Raw genomic sequence first — 11,777 nt, forward strand, 5'->3', positions numbered from 1 at the left:
TTGGAACTCTAGCAAGCATCCGCAACTACTAAAGATCATTAAGGTAAAACCGAACCATAGCATTAAAGTATCAAGTCCTCTTTATCCCATACGCAACAACCCCCTTACTCGGGTTTGTGTTTCAGTCACTCACGCAACCCACTATAAGCGAATCATAAACGTATTGCAACACCCTACAGCGGGAATCCCTCATGCTTGCGCGACACGGAGAGCATCATAGGACAGCACCAATAATAAAACATGCAACTCAAACTAATCTTGATCAACAAATAACCCATAGGACAAAACGGATCTACTCAAACATCATAGGATAGCCATACATCATTGGGAAATAATATATAGCATTGGGCACCATGCTTAAGTAGAGATTACAGTGGCTAAGAGAGAGGTTAAACCGCTGCATAGAGGGGGGAGAGTTGGTGATGATGGCGGTGAAGTTGTTAGTGAAGATTGCGGTGATGATGATGGCCCCCGGTGGCACTCCGGCGCCACCGGAAGCGAGGGGGAGAGGGCCCCCCTTCTTCTTCTTCTTATTCTTCTTCCTTGACCTCGTCCCTAGAAGAGGGAAGGGTTTCCCCTCTGGGCCAAGGCCTCCATGGCGTGGGAGGGGCGAGAGCCCCTGCGAGATTGGATCTGTCTCTCTGTCTCTCTCTGTTTCCGCCTTCTCAGATTCTTCCCTTTCATCGTTTCTTATATTCCTGGAGATCCGCAACTCCGATTGGGCTGAAATTTTAACACGATCTCTATCCGGATATTATCTTTCTTGCGGCGAAAGAAGGGCACGAACTGCCTTAAGGGGTGTCCATGAGGGTCAGGGGCGCGCTTGCCCCCTGGAGCGCGCCCCCTTCCTCGTGGCCCCCTCGGGCATCGTCGCGTGGATTTTTCTTCCCAAAAATAACATATATTCCAAAAAAATCTCCGTCCGTTTTTATCCCGTTTGGGATCCGTTTGATATGGATATTCCGCGAAACAAAAAACATGCAACAAACAGGAATTGGCACTGGGCACTAGATAAATATGTTAGTCCCAAAAATAGTATAAAAAGTTGCCAAAAGTATATGAAAGTTGAATAATATTGGCATGGAACAATAAAAAGTTATAGATACGACAGAGACGTATCAATACGTTGGAGACGTATCAGTTCCCATTCATTTTCTTCTAAATACAAACTTCTCCAAAAGTCTGTATAAAACTATATGCTTTGATCAACTCATCAAAGCGCATATTCCAACTCCGAGATGCTTGCACCAATCCATAGATGGATCGCTGGAGCTTGCACACTTTGTTAGCATCTTTTGGATTGACAAAACCTTCTGGTTGCATCATATACATCTGTTCTTTAATAAATCCATTAAGGAATGTAGTTTTGATATCCATTTGCCAGATTTCATAAAATGCGGCAACTGCTAACATGATTCAGATAGACTTTTAAGCATTGATACGAGTGAGAAAATCTCATCGTAGTCAACACCTTGAACTTGTCGAAAACATTTTGTGACCATTCGAGCATTGTAGATAGTAACACTACTATCAGCGTCTGTCTTCCTCTTGAAGATCCATTTATTCTGAATGGCTCACCGATCATCGGGCAAGTCAATCAAAGTCCATGCTTTGTTCTCGTACATGGATCCCATCTCAGATTTCATGGCCTTAAGCCATTTCGCGGAATCTGGGCTCATCATCGCTTCCTCATAGTTCGTAGGTTCGTCATGGTATAGTAACATGACTTCCAGAACAGGATTACCATACCACTCTGGTGCGGAACGTACTCTGGTTAACCTACGAGGTTCGGTAGTAACTTGATCTGAAGTTTCATGATCATCATCATTAACTTCCTCACTAATTGGTGTAGGTATCACTGGAACTAATTTCTGTGATGAACTACTTTCCAATTCGGGAGAAGGTACAGTTACCTCATCAAGTTCTACTTTCCTCCCACTCACTTCTTTCGAGAGAAACTCCTTCTCTAGAAAGGATCCACTCTTAGCAACAAAGATCTTGCCTTAGGATCTGTGATAGAAGGTGTACCCAACAGTTTCTTTTGGGTATCCTATGAAGATGCACTTCTCCGATTTGGGTTATCAGGCTGAAACTTTTTCACATAATCATCGCAACCCCAAATTTAAGAAACGGCAACTTAGGTTTCTTGCTAAACCACAGTTCATACGGTGTCATCTCAACGGATTTTTAGACGGTGCCCTATTTAACGTGAATGGAGCTGTCTCTAATGCATAACCCCAAAACGATAGTGGTAAATCGGTAAGAGACATCATAGATCGCACCATATCTAATAAAGTACGGTTACGACATTCGGACACACTATTACGCTGTGGTGTTCCACGTGGCGTGAGTTGCATAACTATTCGACATTGTTTCAACTGAAGGCCAAACTCGTAACTCAAATATTTCGTCTCCACGATCAGATCATAGAAACTTTATTTTCTTGTTACGATGATTCTCCTCTTCACTATGAAATTCTTTGAACTTTTCAAATGTTTCAGACTTGTGTTTCATTAAGTACATATTCTCAAATCTGCTCAAATCATCTGTGAAGGTCAGAAAATAACGATACCTGCTGCGAGCCTCAACACTCAATGGATCGCATACATCAGTATGTATTATTTATAATAAGTCTGTTGCTCGCTCCATTGTTCCAGAGAATGGAGTCTTAGTCATCTTGCCCATGAGGCATGGTTCGCAAGCATCAAGTGATTCATAATCAAGTGATTCGAAAAGTCCATCAGCATGGAGTTTCTTCATGCGCTTCATAACCCACAAGTATAGGGGATTGCAACAGCTTTCGAGGGTAGAGTATTCAACCCAAATTTATTGATTCGACACAAGGGGAGCCAAAGAATATTCTCAAGTATTAGCAGCTGAGTTGTCAATTCAACCACACCTGGAAACTTAGTATCTGCAGCAAAGTATTTAGTTGCAAAGTAATATGATAGTGGTGGTAACGGCAACAAAAGTAAAGACATCAAAAGTAATGTTTTTGGTATTTTGTAGTGATTGTAACAGTAGCAGCGGGAAAGTAAATAAGCGAGAACCAGTATATGGAAAACTCGTAGGCACCGGATCGGTGATGGATAATTATGCCGGATGCGGTTCATCATGTAATAGTCATAACATAGGGTGACACAGAACTAGCTCCAATTCATCAATGTAATGTAGGCATGTATTCCGTATATAGTCATAAGTGCTTATGGAAAAGAACTTGCATGACATCTTTTGTCCTACCCTCCCGTGGCAGCGGGGTCCTATTGGAAACTAAGGGAAATTAAGGCCTCCTTTTAATAGAGAACCGGAACAAAGCATTAGCACATAGTGAATACATGAACTCCTCAAACTATGGCCATCACCAGGAGTGGTCCCGATTATTGTCACTTCGGGGTTGCCGGATCATAACACATAGTAGGTGACTATAGACTTGCAAGATAGGATCAAGAACTCACATATATTCATGGAAACATAATAGGTTCAGATCTTAAATCATGGCACTCGGGCCCTAGTGACAAGCATTAAGCATAGCAAAGTCATAGCAACATCAATCTCAGAACATAATGGATACTAGGGATCAAACCCTAACAAAACTAACTCGATTACATGATAAATCTCATCCAACCCATCACCGTCCAGCAAGCCTACGATGGAATTACTCATGCACGGCGGTGAGCATCATGAAATTGGTGATGCAGGATGGTTGATGATGACGACGGCGACGAATCCCCCTCTTCGGAGCCCCGAACGGACTCCAGATCAGCCCTCCCGAGAGGTTTTAGGGCTTGGCGGCGGCTCCGTATCGTAAAACACGATGATTTCTTCTCTCTGATTTTTTTCTCTCCGAAAGCAAATATATAGAGTTGGAGTTGGCGTCGGAGGGCATCCAGGGGGCCCATGAGGTAGGGGGCATGCCCTAGGGGGGGGGCGCCCCCACCCTCGCGAGAAGGGTGTGGGCCCCCCGGTCTTCATCTTTGGCGAGGATTTTTTATTATTTTTTCTAAGATGTTTTGTGGAGTTTCAGGTCATTCCGAGAATATTTGTTTTCTCCACATAAAACAACACCATGGCAATTGTGCTGAAAACACCGTCAGTCCGGGATAGTTCCATTCAAATCATACAAGTTAGAGTCCAAAAAAGGGGCAAAAGTGTTTGGAAAAGTAGATACGATGGAGATGTATCAACTCCCCCAAGCTTAAACCCTTGCTTGTCCTCAAGAAATTCAGCTGACAAACTGAAAGAAAGAAAGAAAAACTTTTACAAACTCTGTTTGCTCTTGTTGTTGTAACTATGTCAAGCCAGCATTCAAGTTTTCAGCATAGATCATAACTAACCAAATTTGCAATAATTCTCAGGTCTCATAATTACTCATATCAATAGCATAATCAACTAGCAAGTCATAATAATAAATCTCGGATGACAACACTTTCTCAAAACAATTATAAGATGATATAACAAGATGGTATCTCGCTAGCCCTTTCTGATACTACAAAACATAAATGCAGAGCACCTTTAAAGATCAAGGACTGACTAGACATTGTAATTCATGGTAAAAGAGATCCAATCATAGTCACACCCAATATAAATTAACAATGATGAATGCAAATGACAGTTGTGCTCTCCAGCTAGTGCTTTTTGATAAGAGGGTGATGACTCAACATAAAAGTAAATGGATAGGCCCTTCGCAGAGGGAAGCAGGGATTTGTAGAGGTGCCAGAGCTCGGTTTTGAAATAGAGATAATTTGTATTTTGAGCGATATACTTTCATTGTCAACATAACAACTAAGAGATGGCAATATCTTCCATGCTAAACACATTATAGGCGGTTCCCAAACAGAATGGCAAAGTTTATACTCCCCCTCCACCAACAAGCATCAATCCATGGCTTTCTCAAAACAACGAGTGCCTCTAACATACATCAGGTCCCAGGGGGAGTTTTGTTTGCAATTAATTTTGATTTAGTTTGCATAAAGCATGGGACTGGGCATCCCGGCGACCAGCCATTTTCTCGTGAGTGAGGAGCGGAGTCCACTCCTCTTGAGAATAACCCGCCTAACATGGAAGATAAGGACAACCTTGGTTGATACATGAGTTATTCGAGCATACAAAACAGAATGTTTATTTGAAGGTTTAGAGTTTGGCACATACAAATTTACTTGGAACAGCAGGTAGATACCGCATATCGGAAGGTATGGTGGACTCATCTGGAATAACTTTGGGGTTTAAGGGATTGGATGCACAAGCAGTATTCCCGCTTAGTACAAGTGAAGGCTAGCAGAAGACTGGGAAGCGACCAACTAGAGAGCGACAACAGCCATGTACATGCATTAAAATTAATAAACATTGGATGCAAGCATGAGTAGGATATAATCCACCATGAACATAAATATCATGAAGGCTATGTTGATTTTGTTTCAACTACATGCGTGAACATGTGCCAAGTCAAGTCACTTAAATCATTCAAAGGAGGATACCACCCCATCATACCACATCATAATCATCTCAATAGCATGTTGGCACACAAGGTAAACCATTATAACTCATAGCTAATCAAGCATGGCACAAGCAACTATGATCTCTAATTGTCATTGCAAACATGTTTATTCATAATAAGCTGAATCAAGAACGAGGGACTCATCATATTTACAAAAACAAAAGAGGTCGAGTTCATACCAGCTTTTCTCATCTCAGTCAGTCCATCATATATCATCATAATTGCCTTTCACTTGCACGACCAAATGGTGTGAATAATAATAAGAGTGTACATGCATTGGACTTAGCTGGAATCTGCGAGCATTCAATAAACAGGAGAAGACAAGGCAATATGGGCTCTTGGTTAAATCAACAATAATGCATATGAGAGCCACTTCAACAATTTAATTATGGTCTTCTCCTACTGACCCGCAAATAAAAGAAAAGAAATAAAACTATTTACACGGGAAAGCTCCCAACAAGCAAAACGAAGAACGGGAAATATTTTTGGCTTTTCTTTTTAATTATCACTATTACAGCAGAAAAATAAACTACTACTAATTTTTTTTCTTAAGGTTTAACAAACACACAAGAAGAAAGCAGGAAAAAGTAAATAAACTAGCATGGATATTACAGTGAAAAAGTATGAGCACCGACATCTAGTAATGAGTGTGTGTGAACATAAATGTTATGTCGGTGAGAAATACGTACTCCCCCAAGGTTAGGCTTTTGGCCTAAGTTGGTTTATGGCCACGGCTGGCCTGGCGGATATCAATAATAATAGTTTTTGGGGTCGTACTGTGATGAGGAAGAATAGTTGGGATCATACTGTGATGAAGAAGAAGACTCTGACTGCCACTGGCTGACAGTCATCTCTGGATCCCAAGAATAAACAGATTGTCGTGGAGGCTCATCTTGTGGTTCCTGTTCTGGGGCTGGTGCAGGATTCTTGTAAGCTTGGACAGCAGCCCACGTAATGAGGTAGGGTCCTATAAAATTAAACAAAGAAGGAGCAGGCAGGATAATAGTCTCAGGATGAGGTTTGTTAAAGAACAATTGATATTTAAGCTCTCCTGCCCTATTCTTAACAATAAAATCGTGTGCCACCATACTTTTATGATCTAGATAAACATGGGGCATCACCTTTTCTTCCTTCTCAGCATGCCTAATAGGTATGTTAAAATATGCAGCTAGGCGTGTGGCATAGACGCCTCCAAAGATGGGGCCTTTGGTACAGTTCATACTTAACCGTCTAGCAATAATACCGCCCATACTAAAAGTGTTATCACTGTATAAACCGTGGTGCAGAATAATTATATCAGGGATGCTAAGGTTTCCACAGTTTCCGCGCCCAATTAAACAACGACTAGCAAATAATGGAAAGTAACGTAAAACAGGAAAATGTATGCTAGTGATTCGTGCATCGGAAACCTTCCTAGTTTCTCCTATAGTGATAGTATCAATAAACCCAGCCACATCATCATAATGTGGTTCTTCTGTCTTGCCCTCAAAAGAGACTAAACAAATCCAACAGAAATCATAAAGTGACATCTCCTTATGCTCATCATATAAATGAAACTCCACCGTAGGTGGTGAGTTCCTAGAATGAAAATGAAAGTTTTGCACAAAAGTATTTGTGAGTAAGAGATACTGATCGCATTGGTCGTGGAGGAAAGCGGTGAGGCCTGCATTGTGAGCCAATTCATGAAAATCTTCATAGATACCGGCTGCTCTCAAGAAATCTTCAGAAGGCCATTCACACGCCCGAATCTCCGCGGTGCACGACAAATTATACTTAGGCTTTGGTGCCTTTTCCTTCGAGCTTTGGCTCGATGAGCCCCTCAAAAATCTACTCATTATTTTTCTGAAATAATCTGAAATTTTTGGTAACTTCAAACAAAAGTGAACCAACTTCAATAAAACTGATAGCAACTACTCCTACAAGTGCCTAGAGCCTATATCAAGCATTAGAACTACTTAGAACCATATAAATTTGGCATGCAAGCTCAAGAATATGGTCACTTATGCAGCACAAATTTGCAAAGAATAAAACACTAGAATAGAAACTAATTGGACCAATGGAGGAGTCACATACCAAGGAACAATCTCCCCAAGCAGTTTTGCGAGAGGTGCTTTGAGCAAGGAGATCGAAAATCACAGCAAAAGTGGCTGGAACTCGTGCTTGAGTTGATTTTCGGGTTTGTGTGAGACAGAGGAAGAAGATGGGTGCTGGGATAAGTGGAGGAGGGCACGAGGAAGTGATGCCGTCTGCTCGTTGTTTCTCAACGACACCGATGGTCTGGAAGCAGCTGGCTATGATTATGATGGCTCCGGTGACCTAATGCGGGTGCAAGAAGGAGACCGTGATGACGTCTGCGGTGACCGAGCCGAGTCCGGCCAAGTATATATATTAGTTAAGCTTCTGCTGACTAGCTAATTGATGCATTCATAGTTTTGGTATGTACACATATTAATTAAGTCTTTGTTCTTTTTTCTAGCCCTCCGGATCGAGCACAACTTCGGTAAAGAGACGAGGCCCGAAGAAAAAGTTGAGCTCGGATGAAAAGTTTGAGATCATAGCAATCGCGCCCGACGGCCAACCGATTGAACCCCTCCGGACAAAGAGCGCATTTGTTGCTCAGTGCGGGGTTTTGGTTAGGGACAAGATCCCGATCAGCATCCAGCAATGGTTAAAGCCGGCTACAGAAGACCCTGAGGTGTCTTATGTCAATGATATGCAGAAAAATGATCTTTGGACTAAGCTGAAGTCAAATTTCACCCTACCGCCAGAGGATGATCCAGAGAAGCCAGTTAAAGAGCAATTAATCAAGTCTTTTGCTCTTAAGAGGATGGCAGAACTATTCAGGAGGTGGAAGAAATAGCTGAATAAGTTTGTCGAAAATAAAGAGACACCAGAATTCAAGGGCAGATATGAGAAGATCAGAGATCACCGGACCGCATTTGTGGCCCACAAGACATCGGAAAAGAGTAAGAAGATGTCGGCGACAAACAAGCAAAATGCTGCGAAGAAGAAGCATCACCATCGCACGGGGTCAGGTGGCTACCTCGTAGCCCGGCCTAAGTGGGCCAAGACTGAGAATGATCTGGTTGACAAAGGGATCGAACCAGAGACAATTAACTAGCCAGACCATTGCGGGACTTGGTTCTTCGGGGCTGGCGGAACCTTGGACCCTGTAACAGGGAAGTGCATTTGGACGAACGATCAAATGGACATACTAGTCAGGAAGCTTCAGCAGTATATCGAAGCAGCGTGGCAAGGGACGTTCTTTCCAGAGAGAGGAGAACGACGAGCTCACAATGGCCCTCGGGAATCCTGAGCACCCTGGATGGACACGAGGCACGCCAGGCTCCATTCCGTGGTAGGTTGGGTTTCCGGACACAGGCGGTTACAAATCCCAGGAGAGGAGGAAAAAATTGCAGCAGACCCAAATGCAGGCACTGCAAGCAAGGGTACAAGCGATAGAGGAATGAGAAGCAAATCGCAGCAAACGTACTGTCGAAGCTTCCCCCGAAGCTACCCCGCCATCTCAGCGGAGAAGCAGTGTGGCTTCCACCGAGCTGCTTCAGTCGGAGCATGCCTTGACGGCTCCTGCCAGCTATCCCGTGGATGCTATCACGGAGTCTCAAAATTGCCACCTTATGACGCAATTGATGAATTTGAAGGTCAAGGCAGTTGTTGGCTCTGTTTATCCTACTGAACCCGGCGCAACTTTTCACTGTCGGCCGATTCTAGAAGGATATGCTAGGGTGATGGTGGATGAAATAACGGAGAGATTTTAGGACCTCCAGCTTGACCACCCTACCGGTGAAGGGGAGACTAGGCTGGGTTCTGCTCTGAAGACTCCATGCCTATGGCGGAAGGAGCTCATCAACCTTCCGAACTGGACGCCTCCGCCTCCTCCTCCTCCTCCGGCAAGTCAGGGCACTCCACCTCCTCCACCGCCTCCTCCTCCGGTGAGTCAGGGCACTCCGCCTCCTCCACCGCCTCCTCCTCCGGCGAGTGACGATCAGGGCACTCCGCCTCCTTCTCCGCCTGCGCCGACGCGCCCGAGCATCCAGCCTCCTCCTTCTCCGCCTCGTCAGCAAGGGCGGAAGAGACCCGCCGCCACTCCGGCTGCTCCGGCACGTCGTAGTCCTTCTCCTCCGCCTCGTAAGCAAGTAAAGAAGACAACCGCTCCGTCTGCTCTGCCGGCGTCTAGCAGTACAGCCAGAGGCGGGGGGAAATACAGATTCGGTCCTTATCTGAAGACTCCAGAGAAGTTACCATACGAGAGGACCCCGGAGGAGAATGCCGAGATCGCATGAGAAGAAGTGAGGAACTTCTTTGAAGGGGTGAAAGCAAATAAACATCCACCTCCGGAGGAGAAGGTAGATCCGGTGAAAGCGAAGCGCACTCTGGCTGCCCTGACAAAACCACCCAAGTCTCCGCCGAAAGGAAACTATGAGCACATTATTGGAAAGGAATTTGCCGAAGCAGAGCGGTCGGGAAGTACTGTCAGTGATCAAAGGTTGAAACAAATTGCCCAGCTCGGCGAACAAGCGAAGCAATCTTGCCCCCCGCTCAAGGTGCCTAGCGACATCGTCACTAATGATCCGAGGATGGTGCCCGGTTATAGCAATCTTGGCGATTACCTGCCTGACGATGTACATTATGATTTCATGGAGGTACAGATACAAAGATACGAGTACGGGAAGCCTCTCGTCAAAGATGAAAGATCTCTATCAACGATGATGCGAAGGTTGCATGATTGGTACTTGAAAATCTGCAGAGAGTCTGGGGGAGGAGTACTTTGTATGTGAGAGTTAAAAAGGAGCATGACCTCGTTGTAATTGAACTGTTGCCTGTTCCATTTGAGGAGTTCTTTCAGTTTTTCAATCAATTGGCCCTTGATAAAACAACGGTCACCTGCTACTATCTGTAAGTAGTACTACTTCTGTCATTAAGTCTCTCTATATAGCTCAGCTCTTCCATTGCATGTATTTATAATCATCCTCACTATATTATGCAGATTGAAGATCGCCGAATTGAAGAAAAGACAAGTCGGTGATATTGGGTTCATTGACACATATCTCATAGATGCAACTCAGGTTAAATTTCATGCCGCAGATACCGATGCCAACTTGCTACGATCGTTGGTATTAAATGAAAACAAAGATATAATACTCTTTCCTTACAACTTCAAGTGAGTGTTACTGTCTTGTGCGTATTCGGTTTCCCTTATATATTAGTCAAGGTTATAGTAATGTAATTGATGAGTTATGCATGCATGTGCAGTTTCCACTATATTCTCCTAGAGATTAAGCTTGAGCAGGGACTAGTAACCGTCTTAGACTCAAGACGAAAAGATCCCCAGGACTATGTGGACATGACTCAAATGCTCGAGAAGTAAGTTAAATCGATCATTATCCACCATATCAGCAACTTTGTTCATTTCCTGATATATCAAGTAATTGTTTTCTTTGTCTGGCAGGGTTTGGAAAAAATTCACCAAAAAAGCTCCAGGACTCCCGAAGAAGCTGCAATTTAGACACCCGAAAGTAAGTACTATAGTAGCATGTTCCGCGCATCTCCTATTGATTCAAGCGCTAGTTTCATCAATACCATTTGGCATTCTTGCTTATTAGTTTGATTGACCTCTATTTCTTGTAAAGTGGTTGTGGCAGGAACAAGGGAATGATTTCTGTGGATACTACGTTTGCGAGTCCATCCGCCACACGACCTGTGAGCGGGGCTACACTGACAAACAATATGAAGTACGTAAATAACAACATTCACAATTTTATTTTATTACCATCATTTGTGTTGAGTTTCATTCATTCATATATATATGTATTGACCCCCTTCTTCAAATTAGATGTTTCAGAAGCGGGTTGAACTCCTAGCACCAGCTCGCATGCAAGCAATTCAAGAGGAATTGGCGGCATTCTTTCTTGACCACGTGATCACTGAAGGCAGAGAATACTATGTGGAGCATGAGTCCGTATGATTATATTTGTAAGAGATAATTATTGTATATATGTAGCCGGTAGTGTCGGATAGATATACGAGAACTTGTTGTTCGACCAATCTCTCGGAGAAGGAGTATGCATATATGTTCATGACGATCTTTTCTTTCCTTCGTTTGCTTACTAGCTAGCTAGCATGTCTAGTCCTCTCTATACATATGTATAGTACGTAGCATCGACCAAGCACGGACATAAGAGAGGACACTTCTCTCTATTAATTATAGCTAGCTAACACAATATATGAAACACCTAAATTAACCACCCAACCCCCCCCAACC

Source organism: Triticum dicoccoides, chromosome 2A (genome assembly GCF_002162155.2).
Source record: "Triticum dicoccoides isolate Atlit2015 ecotype Zavitan chromosome 2A, WEW_v2.0, whole genome shotgun sequence".
NCBI lineage: Eukaryota > Viridiplantae > Streptophyta > Magnoliopsida > Poales > Poaceae > Triticum > Triticum dicoccoides.